Below are 13856 nucleotides of genomic sequence, written 5' to 3' on the forward strand. Positions count from 1 at the left end.
GTAGACTGACCCTAGATGCTTGGTCATGACCTCATGGACACAACCAGGACAAAAGACCGTGTGCAAAGGTTGAAGGAAATGCGATTATATTACTACAACAAAAGAAATGGACAATTCAATGATGGTGGTAGTCAGTTTAGTCAGTGGTGAATGTGTATGCATGGATGAGTTGAGGTATGGTTGTCAGTGATTTATGCTGGACAGTGTAAGGAATAACAAAGATGAGCGGAGAGGTGCTGGACTGAGAGACCTCTAGGGCAATCAAGATGCACAACCAATAATACAACACTACTGAGTGAATGGTTCAGAAAATGAAGAACATTGTTCAGAAAGCTTAATGAAGCTTCATTTGACCATATCTATAACTACCTGAGAGAAATAAGTCTCTGGAAATATTATGACCTAAGCAATTAGACAAAATAGTGCAACTTAATTTTGAACCGCTCCTAGAAAGAAACCATAGGTAGCCATTGAATTCGAAACTTCTGAAGTTATTGTTGATCTCAGAAACAATGATGAACAACACCATCTATCACAACGCCCATGCTTATGCCTTTGTTATGCAAATACTCTGGAAGTCTACTTATTAAGGTATGCATCATTCCCATTTTTCCCAATGATTGTAAAAAGCCTTCCTGAGATTGTTGATCTCAGAAATAACCGTGAATCACAACTTCCATGATGTGCTCTGTGCCAGTGTTCAATCAGCTGTCATGTATTTTCCGCATCCGATGTGTTTTTTATTTTTAAAACACCTGCCCGTGTGAGGGTTGAACTCACGACCTTCAGATTATGAGACTGACGCGCTGCCTACTGTGCCACAAAGCTATGAAAGCAATTGCAATGGTTGGGAAAGTTCGTAAAAACTAACAATTGGTCGTCAATCTTAATAAAAACAATGTATGTGGAGACCTATGTATTCACACAAAGGCTAAGATCAACCCTAGATGCTTTGTCATGACTCAGAACATATTTGTCCACTTTCTCATCTTCTTTTCTCACCAATCAAACTCAAAGCTCCCTTCCATTTTTTGCCAATCCTGAGAGACTTCATATCATTTCTTGTCAATCAAAAAGGCGCCTCCTCTTGGCAACGGCCATCTCCATTTTCTACCAATCCAAACGCATTCTTCTGCTTAAGAGAGACTTTGCATTTATAATGGAACTAACGAAGACAAGGAGGTCTTCTCTGATATTACCTCTGGAAACCATATTAACATGTGCTTTGTTTGCTACTGTCGATAGGTTACAAACCCTCCAGTACCAGTAGCATCTGAACTGTTATCTAACAAGGCCTGCCATGACTTTGCCTCCTTCTTCATAGACAAAATCCAGAAGATTAGACAAATAGTCAGTGCCTCCATATCCAGTACAGGATATGTGTTGTCACAGTGTTCAAGCAAAACTAGTTCCAATATGAAAGAATTTCATACGATCAACCATAAAAACCTGTGAAGCATGCACGCTACCACTGAGCTACATCCCCTAAAGATTGTCAGATCCAGGGAGGCCCCGTGTTATCACGTTCACATTCACAGAATGAAAAGTGCATATGGCTGTGGTAACTCCCTTTGATAGCTCAGTTGGTAGAGCGGAGGACTGTAGAGGTATAGAACTGAAATCCTTAGGTTGCTGGTTCAAGTCCGGCTCGAAGGAGCACCTTTTTTCCAGAGGCTACCTTCAAGGATCAATAAAGTGTTTTTGATTCTGATGGATGGTTGACCTAAAAGCACAATACTTCTTCCTGAGACATAACAAGAAACAAAAAAAAAATAGGTGTGGGAGACAGCGTTAAGCCCTGACAGAATAGAGAACTACAGACAAACCATGTGAAATAGTGCCAAGTGTGACCAGAAGAATTGGAAAAAAACTAGAACTATAAAGTACAAACCTTTTTTTAAGAAATCTTCATTGTGCTCACAAGGGCCCTTATTTATGAAATGTGCATACGACCTAAAGCAGGCGTAGGACGGGGGTACGCCGATTCCTACGCAGAGTACGGCATTTATCAATTTGAACGTGAGCGTGGGCTGCGAAAAAAATCTCACGTCTGGTCCCACCTTCATGAGCCGTCTCTCTGCCTGCATATTTGAGTGGGATGCAGGGGACCTCTCTCTGTTACGAGCAACTGGGAGGGGCAAACGGAAGGGACCTCATGGTGGTGCCACTGCTGGACCAGGTGCGCATGGAGCACATCAAGAAGGGGGGTGTTGTCCTGACCAAGTATGGCTGTGCCAGAGGGTCCACGTCTCTGGAATTCTTTCATTGCCACCTGACCAGGTTCATTCTGTCTAAGTAGTATGTGTTCATGATTGTACTTTTGTTTTTGAATGGTAAATGAACCACTGTGCTGGAATTTGTAATCAAAAACATGACCTTCCCATTTTGACAAACTGTTTTGAACACTTGAGGTATTTTAATGAAGTCTTGGTCTGGACAGTTACCTTCCAATCTAAAACTGTATATCTATTGTCTCTGGAACAATAGTTGGCAGTGGGAGAGGAGTAATGCTCTTACAGTGAAGACCAAATCTACTCATTAATGCTGGTTACAATATTCTAAATCAACAATGCCAGAGAAAAATGACAAAGAGTGACAACATTTTCCATAAGTATTGGCTTTTTCCTTGCGAAAGTTTATTCCAATGACATTGACAAATATACCGTTAGTTACGGTCCCTGTGTTTCGCATGATGTGGAGTACTGATACATGCAGGTAGTGTGGCCGAGTGGTCTAAGGCGCTGGATTTAGGCTCCAGTCTCTCTGGAGGCGTGGGTTCAAATCCCACCACTGCCATTTGCTGATGTTACATAGTGGAGGACAAACCATATGTTGACTTGAATTGTATCAGTTACATTATACTCTTATGACATAGCTTGGTGAAGTGACTAAAGTCATTAGTGACAACGTGTTTTAGACTCCTTGCTGAATCTGGTTTTTATCTTTACTGGCAATTCCCTGTTTTTAAATGAACACCCAATCTTAAGTGTTCAATGTGAAATACTCATTCATCAACAAAATTGTCGGTAACTATGACGGGGCGCATACGCTACCACTATCATCCAAAGACTGAGACTGCAGGTATAGTGATATGCCCGTATAGTTAACGGTTTATATGTTCTGTTAATTTTCACAAATTTAAAATCTTCAGTTAACCTAGTCATTCTCCATTTCCCCACAGTAATCTCTCAGCTTTCTTGTGCGCACATTTTAACATCTAAAACTACGGTGCCATTCCTCGCCTAAAACAATATGAGTCATTCCAGTAAGTGAAAAGGAAACTCACATCTACAAAGACAAACTTGAAGATGTGACTCCCTGATGGTCTAGTGGCTAGGATTCGTCGCTCTCACCGCCGCGGTCAGGGGAATGGTCAGGACTTGGCAGATACAGATGTAACATTTGAAAGAGAAACTTTTGGTTAACTTAGATTTGTCCAATTCTTCCTCATTAGTTTAAGGCTAGAACCCCAACACTTTTAAAAAGGACCATTTCCTTTAAATCAGACCCCCGACAGCGGATGTATCCTTTGTCGTCTTTGATGGGTCATAAATACTTCATCTGGAATTATAACATAATTCACTTAACAATATTTTCCTTTTTCAAACAGTAACTAAACCCTGACCAACATTTTTTACCTGAAAACCAATGTATGTGAGTGTCAAGTAATGTTATTGTTGGATCAGGTCGAAATGTGGACATTTTAGTGCAATGCAAAGGTGCATAACAGATTGCTTTTACTTACCTGGAGCGATGCAAAGCGGGGGGGGGCAAACTAGTCAAGGAACAGCAAGAGACTTGGTATTTAAGACTACAAACTGACTACGTGACAGATGTGTAATCTGTCATCTCCTGCCTTCTGAAGCTCTAGCCAGGTGCCATTCCTCTTCACCATCTACACCACAGACTTCAACTACCACACAGAGTCCTGCCATCTTCAGAAGTTTTCTGATGACTCTGCTGTGGTGGATGTATCAGCGAGGGGGACGAGGCTGAGTACAGAGCTGGGGGGGGGGGGGGACTTTGTCACATGGAGTGAGCAGAACCATCTACAGCTCAACGTGGCAAAGACCAGGGAGCTGGTGGTGGATCTAAGGAGAGCCAAGGCAGCAGTGAGCCCTGTTTCCATCCAGGGGGTCAGTGTGGACTGTGGAGGACTACAAATACCTGGGAGTGCACTTGGACAATAAACTGGACTGGCCAAGAACACTCGAGCCCTCTACAGGAAGGGCCAAAGCCGTCTCTACTTTCTGAGGAGGCTGAGGTCCTTCAACATCTGCAGGACGATGCTGAGGATGTTTTATGAGTCTGTGGTGGCCAGTGCTATCCCTGTTTGCTGTTGCATGCTGGGGCAGCAGGCTGAGGGTAGCGGACGCCAACAGACTCAACAAACTGATTCGCAAGGCCAGTGACGTCGTGGGGGGGATCTGGACTCTCTGTGGTGTGTCAGATAGGAGGATGCTGTCCAAACTACATGCCATCTTGGACAATGTCTCGCACCCGTCCATGGCTTGCTGCTAAATCACAGGAGCACTTTCAGTGATAGACTCATTCTCCCAAAATGCACCACAGAGCGCCACAGGAAGTCATTCCTGCCTGTGGCCATCAAACTTTATAACTCCTGGCTCTAAGACACTTACAGAGGTTGAAACTGGACAATATTATCTGTATTATCTGTTTTGTGCAATAACACTGGCCTGACATGTCTGCAATACTCAACTGCTACAATTATTATTATTATTATTATTATTTTACTTTTTACCATTGCAATTCCTAAATTATGTTAATTATGCAAATAATGTATAGTAACATTCGTTTAACTATGTAAATACCATACATGTCCACACTCCTTATATTTCTTTGTTTGTATTTCTACTCTGATATTTATACTATTTGTGCAACTGCAACACAGAGTTTCCTTGGGGGCAATCAAAAAGTATTTCTGATTCTGATTCTGAAGGCAATAAAACTTAACATATGGTCTTCATTATTTAACGGCCTTTAAGCTTCCCCTGGCAAAATTGTATTGTATTATGTTCATTATGTTTGTATTATATACTTTTATATGTCATTAGTGTTCTGTTTCCTATTTTTGCAATAAAGATGACATGAAAAAACTCACTCAGCTTTGTTTTCATAAATCACATGTGTGAGCCTGCTGGCTCTGGGAGGCGGGGCTTAGGCTCCCATTGGATGTTCCTATCAAGCGATGAACCCCTGGAAAGAGAATGTGATTGGCTACAACTGGCCTGATTAGCGTGTTGATAGCCAATGAGAGCTGTTTCTAAGATGGCCGCTCAGAGAGATGACGCAGCGTATTGGCGCTCCACAGTGGGAGCGCTTGCTGGATGTCGGGGGCTGTCCCGGGGTGAAAACTAAACCGGAAAAGGCGGGGATAGTTTGATTGTGTAGGCAGCAACATGAGGAAAACAATCATACCCAGCAACACGGTGCAGGGCGAGGAGACGGAACGAGGTCGGCACGTGAAGTTAGCAGCTAGTTAGCACGGACTCTACAGGACAATACTCCTAACCTGAATGAATTCTCTACATCTGGGGACACTTCCGGACTACAGGAATATTAACAAGACAGGAAAGGACGGGCGGTGAAGGTTTAGGAGCGCCTACAGGTAGGGAAGCGGCATCATTTTCTCCTTCTTTTCTTCAGTAGCATGAGCACTAAGATAATAAATAATGTTCCAGTAAGATAATTTGTTGAACTGCAGAGAACGGACCAATCAGACTGGAGAGGCTGTTCTGTTTCATAATGATAGCCACTGGCCCAGCAGCACGAGGCTTTGAACGCACCTTTGTTCCTTTGATGTTGATCTGGTGTTATGTGCCTTCTGGTTTTTCCCCCTCCAGGGGCCTGTTGCACGAAACCAGGATAAGGGATTAAGCCGGGATATTCAAGTTATCCTGGATGATTTGAGCTTTGACTCGGTTGCACAAAACCAGGTTAAATTAAACCCAGCCAAGTTACCATGGTGATTAATTCTTTGCGACTAACCTGGTCCAGAGCGAGGCTAAGAACGAGGCTAGCTTCACCTCCTCGTTACTTTCCGTATTATATGTAGGGCTGCACGATTATGGCCTAAATGATTATCATGATTATTTTGATTAATATTGTGATCACGATTATTATCACGGTTATTTGTTGATTTTAACTAAAACTAATTATATTGTCACATAAGGTATTTATAACTGCTTTCACATCCATATTATGCTACATTCTTCTTATGTTGAAGTTATATGTTGTACATATATACAGCTGCAACACGTGGAAATGAAAATTATCTGAAATAGCCTAGGATATATTTAAAAAAAAATGACTCACTTGTTTTCAACAATAACTGATAAAGAGAGCTAGGGAGAGGGGGGGGGAGGGTTATGCAATGGGATGCTACTCACAGAGACGGCGCTAACTCATTAGGAATGGATGGGGGGGGGCGATGGACGTACTCACAGAGAGACGACTGACTCATTAGGATTGGATGGGGGGGGCGATGGACGGTACTCACTTAGAGACGGCTGACTCATTAGGAATGAATGGGGGGGGGGTGATGACGTACACAGAGAGACGGCTGACTCATTAGGAAGGATGGGGGGGGGGGGTGATGGACGTACTCAGAGAGTGACGACTGACTCCTTAGGAATGGGTCCGCAGGTTTCGTCCGTCTCACAGCTGTCCCTCTACGAAGACAGGTTTGCCCCTTATGCTTAACAACATACAGCTGTGTTAATAATAATTAAAACTGTGGACAAATGTCAGAAGCTCGACATCGGTGCAGTCACCGCTCTGTCTCTGTTGCTGGGGAGCCTGTGTTAGTGAATGGGGGGGGGGGCTGCGGGGGACTAAGAGTGAGAGACAAACAAAGGCACAGCTTTACAGAAGAAATGGGTCATGTAACGCTAAATTAAACCATATCGATATAAACAACGTTGCTTTGTTTATGGAGAGGCAGCGGATGCGACCTAGAGGAAAAATATTACTCACGCCCTAGAGCCCTGTAAGCTAACAGACACTAACTAGCACCCTAGAGCCCTGTGAGCTAACAGACACTAACTAGCACCCTAGAGCCCTGTAAGCTAACAGACACTAACTAGCACCCTAGAGCCCTGTGAGCTAACAGACACTAACTAGCACCCTAGAGCCCTGTAAGCTAACAGACACTAACTAGCACCCTAGAGCCCTGTGAGCTAACAGACACTAACTAGCACTCTAGAGCCCTGTAAGCTAACAGACACTAACTAGCACCCTAGAGCCCTGTAAGCTAACAGACACTAACTAGCATCCTAGAGCCCTGTAAGCTAAAAGACACCAGCTAGCACCCTAGAGCCCTGTGAGCTAACAGACACTAACTAGCACCCTAGAGTATGGTGACCAGACGTCCCCCAAATTCACTCACACCTCCCATTAGTTCTTCTAACCCTTGTATCATTATCTCTGCATGTCCCCCCTCCCCCTCCTTGGGTCTACTAAAGGCACCTTCAGCAGACGGCAAGCTGGCGACCAGAGCAGGAAAAAAGCGCAAGAAGGAGGAGGAGGTGGAAGAGGAAGAAGAGGAATATGTGGTGGAGAAGTTTTGGACCGCAGAGTGGTGAAGGGAAGAGTGGAGTTTGCTGAAAATGGAAGGGGTTCTCAGAGTAAGTATAATATATATATAATATTATTATTATAATTATTATATTATGATTATATAATAATATTAATGCTTGGTGTTCTTGGTCTGAGATATATAATATATTTACATATTGCAAATAGGTGTCAGCGTGGTATCATGCCCCCAAAGTTGAAGGTTTGGTATTTTGACACTATGTTGCAGACCCACAAATAACCCAAGATGGCAATAGAAAAAAGGAATAATAGGAATGACAATTAGAGTAAGAATGGATTGTCTAAAAACAAAGTGTGAGGAGATGTTCTTCTGTCTGCACTCACCTTTCAGTGAGGAGAACACATGGGAGCCACAAGACAACCTGGACCTGGACCTTATCACGAGTACATGCAGAGACCGAGGAGACGGAGGAGAAGAAGAAGGAGGGCAAGAGGAAAGGTGTCAGGGAGGAGGAGGTGAGTGAAGGAAAGAAGGTACTCCAGACTGAAGAGTCCCAAAAATCTAATCTCAATACTAATGAATGCACACAGAGGGTTTAACAAATGTCTTTAGGATTTATGTATCATACGTAATTCCTCAAAGAAAAACGGTAGTCAATTAAACTGCGGCCCTCTGATAGTGTCTGGGGGGGCAACACGGTTAAATAAAGGCGGGAAAAATCAGTGTGGATAATCCTCTGTGCCTTTCATATAATGTGCAGTCAGGTTTATTGTAATATACATTTCTACCAATTTAACTTAACAGATTCAACAATATATTCATGCTTTGTATTTCTGGATTATGGTTCTCATGTAGAGTATTATTTTTTGTGATCAAATTTAGATTTTTGATCTAATAAGAAACAAAGAGTGCCAACCAATCCCTGAGTCGGAGAGGCTGATGACCCCTACAGATACTAGATCAAGTTCAACTGGGAGTCAAACACTCCCACAAAGAAAGTTTCCAGCACTACCATCCCAGACCATCCCCGGTTGTTCCTGCCTGGCTCAAGGCCGCCAACAAAAAGGCCACGCAGATATTCAATCCAAACTTTATTAACACACACACAGAGCGTAACCATGGTTATGCAGCAGTGGAACTTAGACACAGACATGCTGTGAATGATGCTTCTGGTTTTACTTAGCTTACTACACCATGGCGCCTTACTAACTCACTCACTCTGTCTGTGATCTACAAACGCAGATCAATGGACATGCAGTATTTTGTGGGGAGGTGTATGAGCCACCCCCTTTCGACCAATCATTACATCTTTGTATCCAAAACCTTTACATACAGTTGTGTTCAGAATAACAGCAGTGTTTTTAAAGAAGTGAATAATGCTCCAAATCCTTAGAATAGCTTTTAATTCCATAATACCAATGCATTAGGAACACTGCCCATTCATTTCCAAATCAGAACATTACCAACATGGATCAAGTCTGTGTTCTACCTTTACAGGAAATGAAAAAAGGAATATTAGCAGTATTTGCATTTTTCTTTACAAACTCAAATGTTTACTGTATAAACTGGGAAAATGTGTCAGCGTTTTAATCCTGCACTAATATTTAGTTGCATAACCATTATTTCTGAGAACTGCTTCATATCTGTGTTGCCTGGAGTCACCTGTGAACAGGTATTCCAGCCCAGGACCATTGAAACTAACATCCCATAATTCCTCTGCATTACTGGATTGGCCTCAGAAACAGCATTATGATGTCACCCTACAAGTGTCTCTGGGATTAAGGTCCAGGGATTGGGGCCCCTCCATACATCCATCTGGTTCATCTGGAACCAAGACTTTGCTCCTTCCTGGTGTGTTTGGTCCTTGTCTTGTTGAAAGACCCGTTTCAAAGGCATTTCCTCTTCAGCATAAGGCAACGTGACCTCTTCAAGTATTCTGATGTATGGGAACTGATCCATGATCCCTGGTATGTGATAAACAGGCCCAACACCACAGTATGAGAAACATCCCATAACCAGCATGCTTTACTGTCTTCACAATGGACTGGGGCTGATTTCAGTGCAGGGGGGTCGGAGGACAAACTGTCTGTGGCTCCTAGACCCAAAAGAACAGTTTCCCTCTATCAGTCCCCAGATGTTGCTCCATTTCTCCGTTGGCCAGTCAATGTGTCCTTTGGTTGTTTCCCACGTCGGTCAGGCGTTGGATGCCATTTCAAGGCATTTGAAATGATTTGGCAGAGCAGCTTATAATCTTCTGCACTTCTTTATATGTGTTCCCCTCTCATATCAACTTTTTAATCAAAGTCCTCTGTTCCTCAGAGCAATGTCTGGAACGAGCCATTTTGCTGAGTATTTCAGCGTGAAATGCACTATAACCAGCATGCACAACATGTACTTCCTTCCTTCCTTAAATATGTATATATACAGTATATAGATTATATTGGCCATAAACTGACACCTGTTTCTTCACAGAATCAATCAGCTCACTAATTGAACACAACACTGCTATTATTTTCAACATGCTCCTTTCAATTACAGATTCAATTCCACAGAATGAGCAGCATGCTGTCATGACTGTTGGTTTCTAGGACTTTTATTATTTGCCTTGTAGAAATATCACTTTTACCAAAAAATATGATTATGAGTTTAGTGATGCTATTATTTTGAACACAACTGTACATCAAAGCTATTTTTAAACATCCATGACCACGACATATGCGCCTGTGTTCTTCAGAGGAGTCAGTGATCCTCAGCAGTTTTATTCCAGAGCACAGCAGAAAGCTCTGCTGAGCTTCAGAAATGCTTGAGGAAATGGAGCTTGTGTGGACAATACCACATTACACTACCATATACTTACTTACACAATACTGCTGGCTATACCCATTTGATTTAGCAAAAACGACAACCTCAAACAAAAGGTCAAAGGTCAACTGGTGCCCTCATTGCTAATGGCTTCAGGGACAATGGTTCCAATTTACTTTACTGGAGTAGAGCTGTTCCAGCAACATGAAGACAACACGGTAACCCCTACAGATACCACTGAAAGCTTAAAATCTTTTACAACTTTCCCGACACTAAACATCCTGAATGATCCCCCATTTGTTACTAAACATCTGGCTAAAGGCTGGCAACAAAATGGAGGCACACAAAATTGATCAAAAGTAGTTTATTTATCACAAACTAACCAACCTGGGATGTTACATTTCATAAAGCAACTCCATAATAGTGATGTTGGCAGATAATTAAGAAAGGTAATGCGTCAGTCAAACAATGTTCCATAGACATGCTCTAAAGTTGTTTCTAGTTTAAGATAGCGCTCTACAGCATGGCAACTCACTCTCTTGGTTTTTCTCTGTTGATAGAAACGGAGAGGAAGAGGAGTCAAACGTCACCGCTGTCAGCACTGTGACAAATCCTCACAACATCAGGATATTTAAGATTCATCAGAGAGTTCACACTGGAGAGGAAACGTACAGCTGTAATCAATGTGGGGGCAGCTTTCATACTACAAAAGTACCCTAAAACTCACCAGCGCATTCACACTGGAGAGAAGCCGTACAGCTGTGAACAATGTGGGAAAACTTTTCTCATAGTGGTAACCTTAAAACTCACCAGCGCATTCACACTGGAGAGAAGCCGTACAGCTGTGAACAATGTGGGCAAACCTTTCTCAAGAGTGGTCACCTTAAAACTCACCATCGTATTCACACTGGAGAGAAGCCGTACTGGTGTGAACAATGTGGGGAAACGTTTTTTCGGAGTGGTCACCTTAAAACTCACCAGCGCATTCACACTGGAGAGAAACCTTACAGCTGTGAACAATGGGGTGGAAACCTTTTCTCATAGTGGTAGCCTTAAAACTCACCAGCGCATTCACACTGGAGAGAAACTTACAGCTGTGAACAATGTGGGGAAACCTTTGCTCGTGGGGATGCCTTTAAAACTCACCAGCGTATTCACACTGGAGAGAAGCCGTACAGCTGTGAACAATGTGGGAAAACATTTTCTCAGAGTGGAACCTTAAATCTCACCAGCGTATTCACACTGGAGAGAAGCCGTACTGGTGTGAACAATGTGGGGAAAACCTTTTCTCGTAGTAGTAGCCTTAAAACTCACCAACGCATTCACTCTGCCTCGTTGTGAACATGTTTCAGAGCCAAGCTGTTTCCTCCTCCTCATGCCCTGATAGCTGTTTGTTATATTCTGACTCTCTCACAATTGAAGGCTGACCAGCAGTAAACTTTATCTTCTGATCAACATGTATGTTATTGTGGATCAGCTGGACTGTTTTCTGCCTTTCCTCAGAACCCTTTACCATTTAGGGACCAGAATCGGTGCCTGAACCATACTTTTAAAAATACATTTTTTAAATTTAATATTTAAAAAAAGACGGAGCACAAAAGACAGTCAGCAACATTTAGAACGGCTTGTTTATTGCTATATGGTCCAAATAAATAAAAAAATGTAGCAACATATTTCTGTAGTAAATTGCTGCTAAATGACAAAAACACCACTAGATGGAAAAAAGCAGCGCGGTGTTTTAGTAGCACCAAAATGAGGCCCTAAATCCCCGTTACTTTTCGGTACGATAGATACCGGGTGTTAAGGCACCGGTGCCGTACTAGCAACGGGTTTCGGTACCCAACCCTAACCTCATTGTACCCACCGTGGGGAAGGAGAAGGCCAAAGGAGAAACATTAAGACGTTTAAAGATGTTTTAGTTGGGAAAACGTAGACATGTTTGAAACTTTTATTTTGGTAAAAACTTTCTTCTCATCTCTATAAATATAAAAGAAATTTGGGCTGACAAGAAGTCAGTGTAATTTCTTTAAGGATACATTTTTGTCAACCTTATATATTTCTAAACATCCAAAAGTTGGTAAAAACTCTAACCTTTGAGCATTGTGAGTTTAATAAGCGCAAATTCAAATTTGTTTAAATTTGTCTCTCCTCATTACCAACATACTAGAAGTCAGCCATTTTGAATTGTACGCTCTCAAATTATTGTTTTGTAGTTTAACATGTTTTCCAACTTGGTTGGAATTTCATTTAATAATCTTTGTCTGCATTTCACTTTTCTGTGACTGAATGTGGGTTTTAAATCTGTTGAGGTCTGTTCAGACTGAATTAAAGACCCTGATGATGTTTTACAAAATCAGATATATAGAAAGCAAATTGTAAATAACATCAAGGATTGAATTGTTTTAAATGTTTTGTAATGTGGAACCATTAAATACATAAAAAAAATAAACAAGGCCTCGTGCTGAATATTGTGACTTGATGGGTGGATTTATCCTTCCTGCCGTTTCTTTGTTTAAACTCCTTGATAAGAGAACGTTTCCATCCACTAAAAGTGCTGTGAAAGCTCAGATTATTATTCTAAGTGTGTGACAACATTATGGGATGGATCCCTACAGAGATAGAGCTTTTTAGTTAAGAGTAAGATCATTGTAGTTTATCATAAAACATCACCAAACCCACCAGACTCCATGTAAATAATCACTATTTTTAGCGTGTATAGAGCAGCATAGTCCACCAGACTCCATGTAAATAATCACTGTATCTAAAACAAAGGACATTTTAGTAACTATTTGACATTGAAATCTTTGGTCAATATAAAATGCAACCCCCCACCCTTTGATGGTTTCCTATTGATGAGTGACAGTTCATATCCCTCAATCTGCACCAACTCCTGTTGTTTATATAGGACACGCTGAAGATGTGTAAGGGAGAGAGAGAGGGAATGACAGGCAGCAGCAAACGCCTTCTTCACCAAACTCTAGCTACCCGTGGCGTCCCACACCCACATATTCTAATGTTATTGGAACAAACTTTCGCAAGGCAAAAACAAATACTTTATTGAAAAATAATAAAAATAATAATACATTTATTTAACAGGCTTTCTAAGCACTCAGGGTGGCTTTTACAGACAAAAAAAGACAGATACCGGCAACTGGAAAAGTATAAACATTTATGAAAAAGACAGGAAGAGTGTATTTACAAATAAGAAAGCTGGAACAGGTGGTTTTGAGTCTGGTTTGAACAGGGGGAGAGAGTCGATACTGCGGAGGACAGGGGGAGTCAGTTCCAGAGCTGGGGAGCAGAGCAGCTGAAGGCTCTGGTCCCATGGTGACAAGTCAAGCTGGGGGGACAGTGAGGTGGATGGAGGAGATGAAGATCTGAGGGAGCGTGAGGGGAGGCACGCCGAAGGAGTTCTGATAGATATGGAGGAGCAAGTTATGGATGGCTTTGAAAGTATGGAGAAGGGATTTAAATTGTATTCTGAATTGAACTGGAA

General features: G+C 42.0%; 1 long non-coding RNA gene and 2 other non-coding genes across 3 annotated transcripts; all 3 read left to right on the top strand.

Annotated features, from left to right (window-relative positions):
• The first annotated feature begins 1568 nt into the window (after positions 1 to 1568).
• Positions 1569 to 1656, top strand: trnay-gua (transfer RNA tyrosine (anticodon GUA)). The gene is given in 2 exon segments: positions 1569 to 1605; positions 1621 to 1656. It is a non-coding gene; the product is annotated as a tRNA-Tyr (tRNA).
• Positions 1657 to 2714: 1058 nt separating this feature from the next.
• trnal-uag (transfer RNA leucine (anticodon UAG)) lies at positions 2715 to 2796 on the top strand. The gene has a single exon. It is a non-coding gene; the product is annotated as a tRNA-Leu (tRNA).
• Positions 2797 to 7990: 5194 nt separating this feature from the next.
• Positions 7991 to 11078, top strand: LOC116682852 (uncharacterized). The gene is made up of 2 exons (XR_004330491.1): positions 7991 to 8073; positions 10921 to 11078. It is a non-coding gene; the product is annotated as an uncharacterized LOC116682852 (long non-coding RNA).
• Positions 11079 to 13856: the final 2778 nt, after the last annotated feature.

The sequence above is a fragment of the Etheostoma spectabile genome, unplaced genomic scaffold (assembly GCF_008692095.1).
Source record: "Etheostoma spectabile isolate EspeVRDwgs_2016 unplaced genomic scaffold, UIUC_Espe_1.0 scaffold00018857, whole genome shotgun sequence".
Lineage (NCBI taxonomy): Eukaryota > Metazoa > Chordata > Actinopteri > Perciformes > Percidae > Etheostoma > Etheostoma spectabile.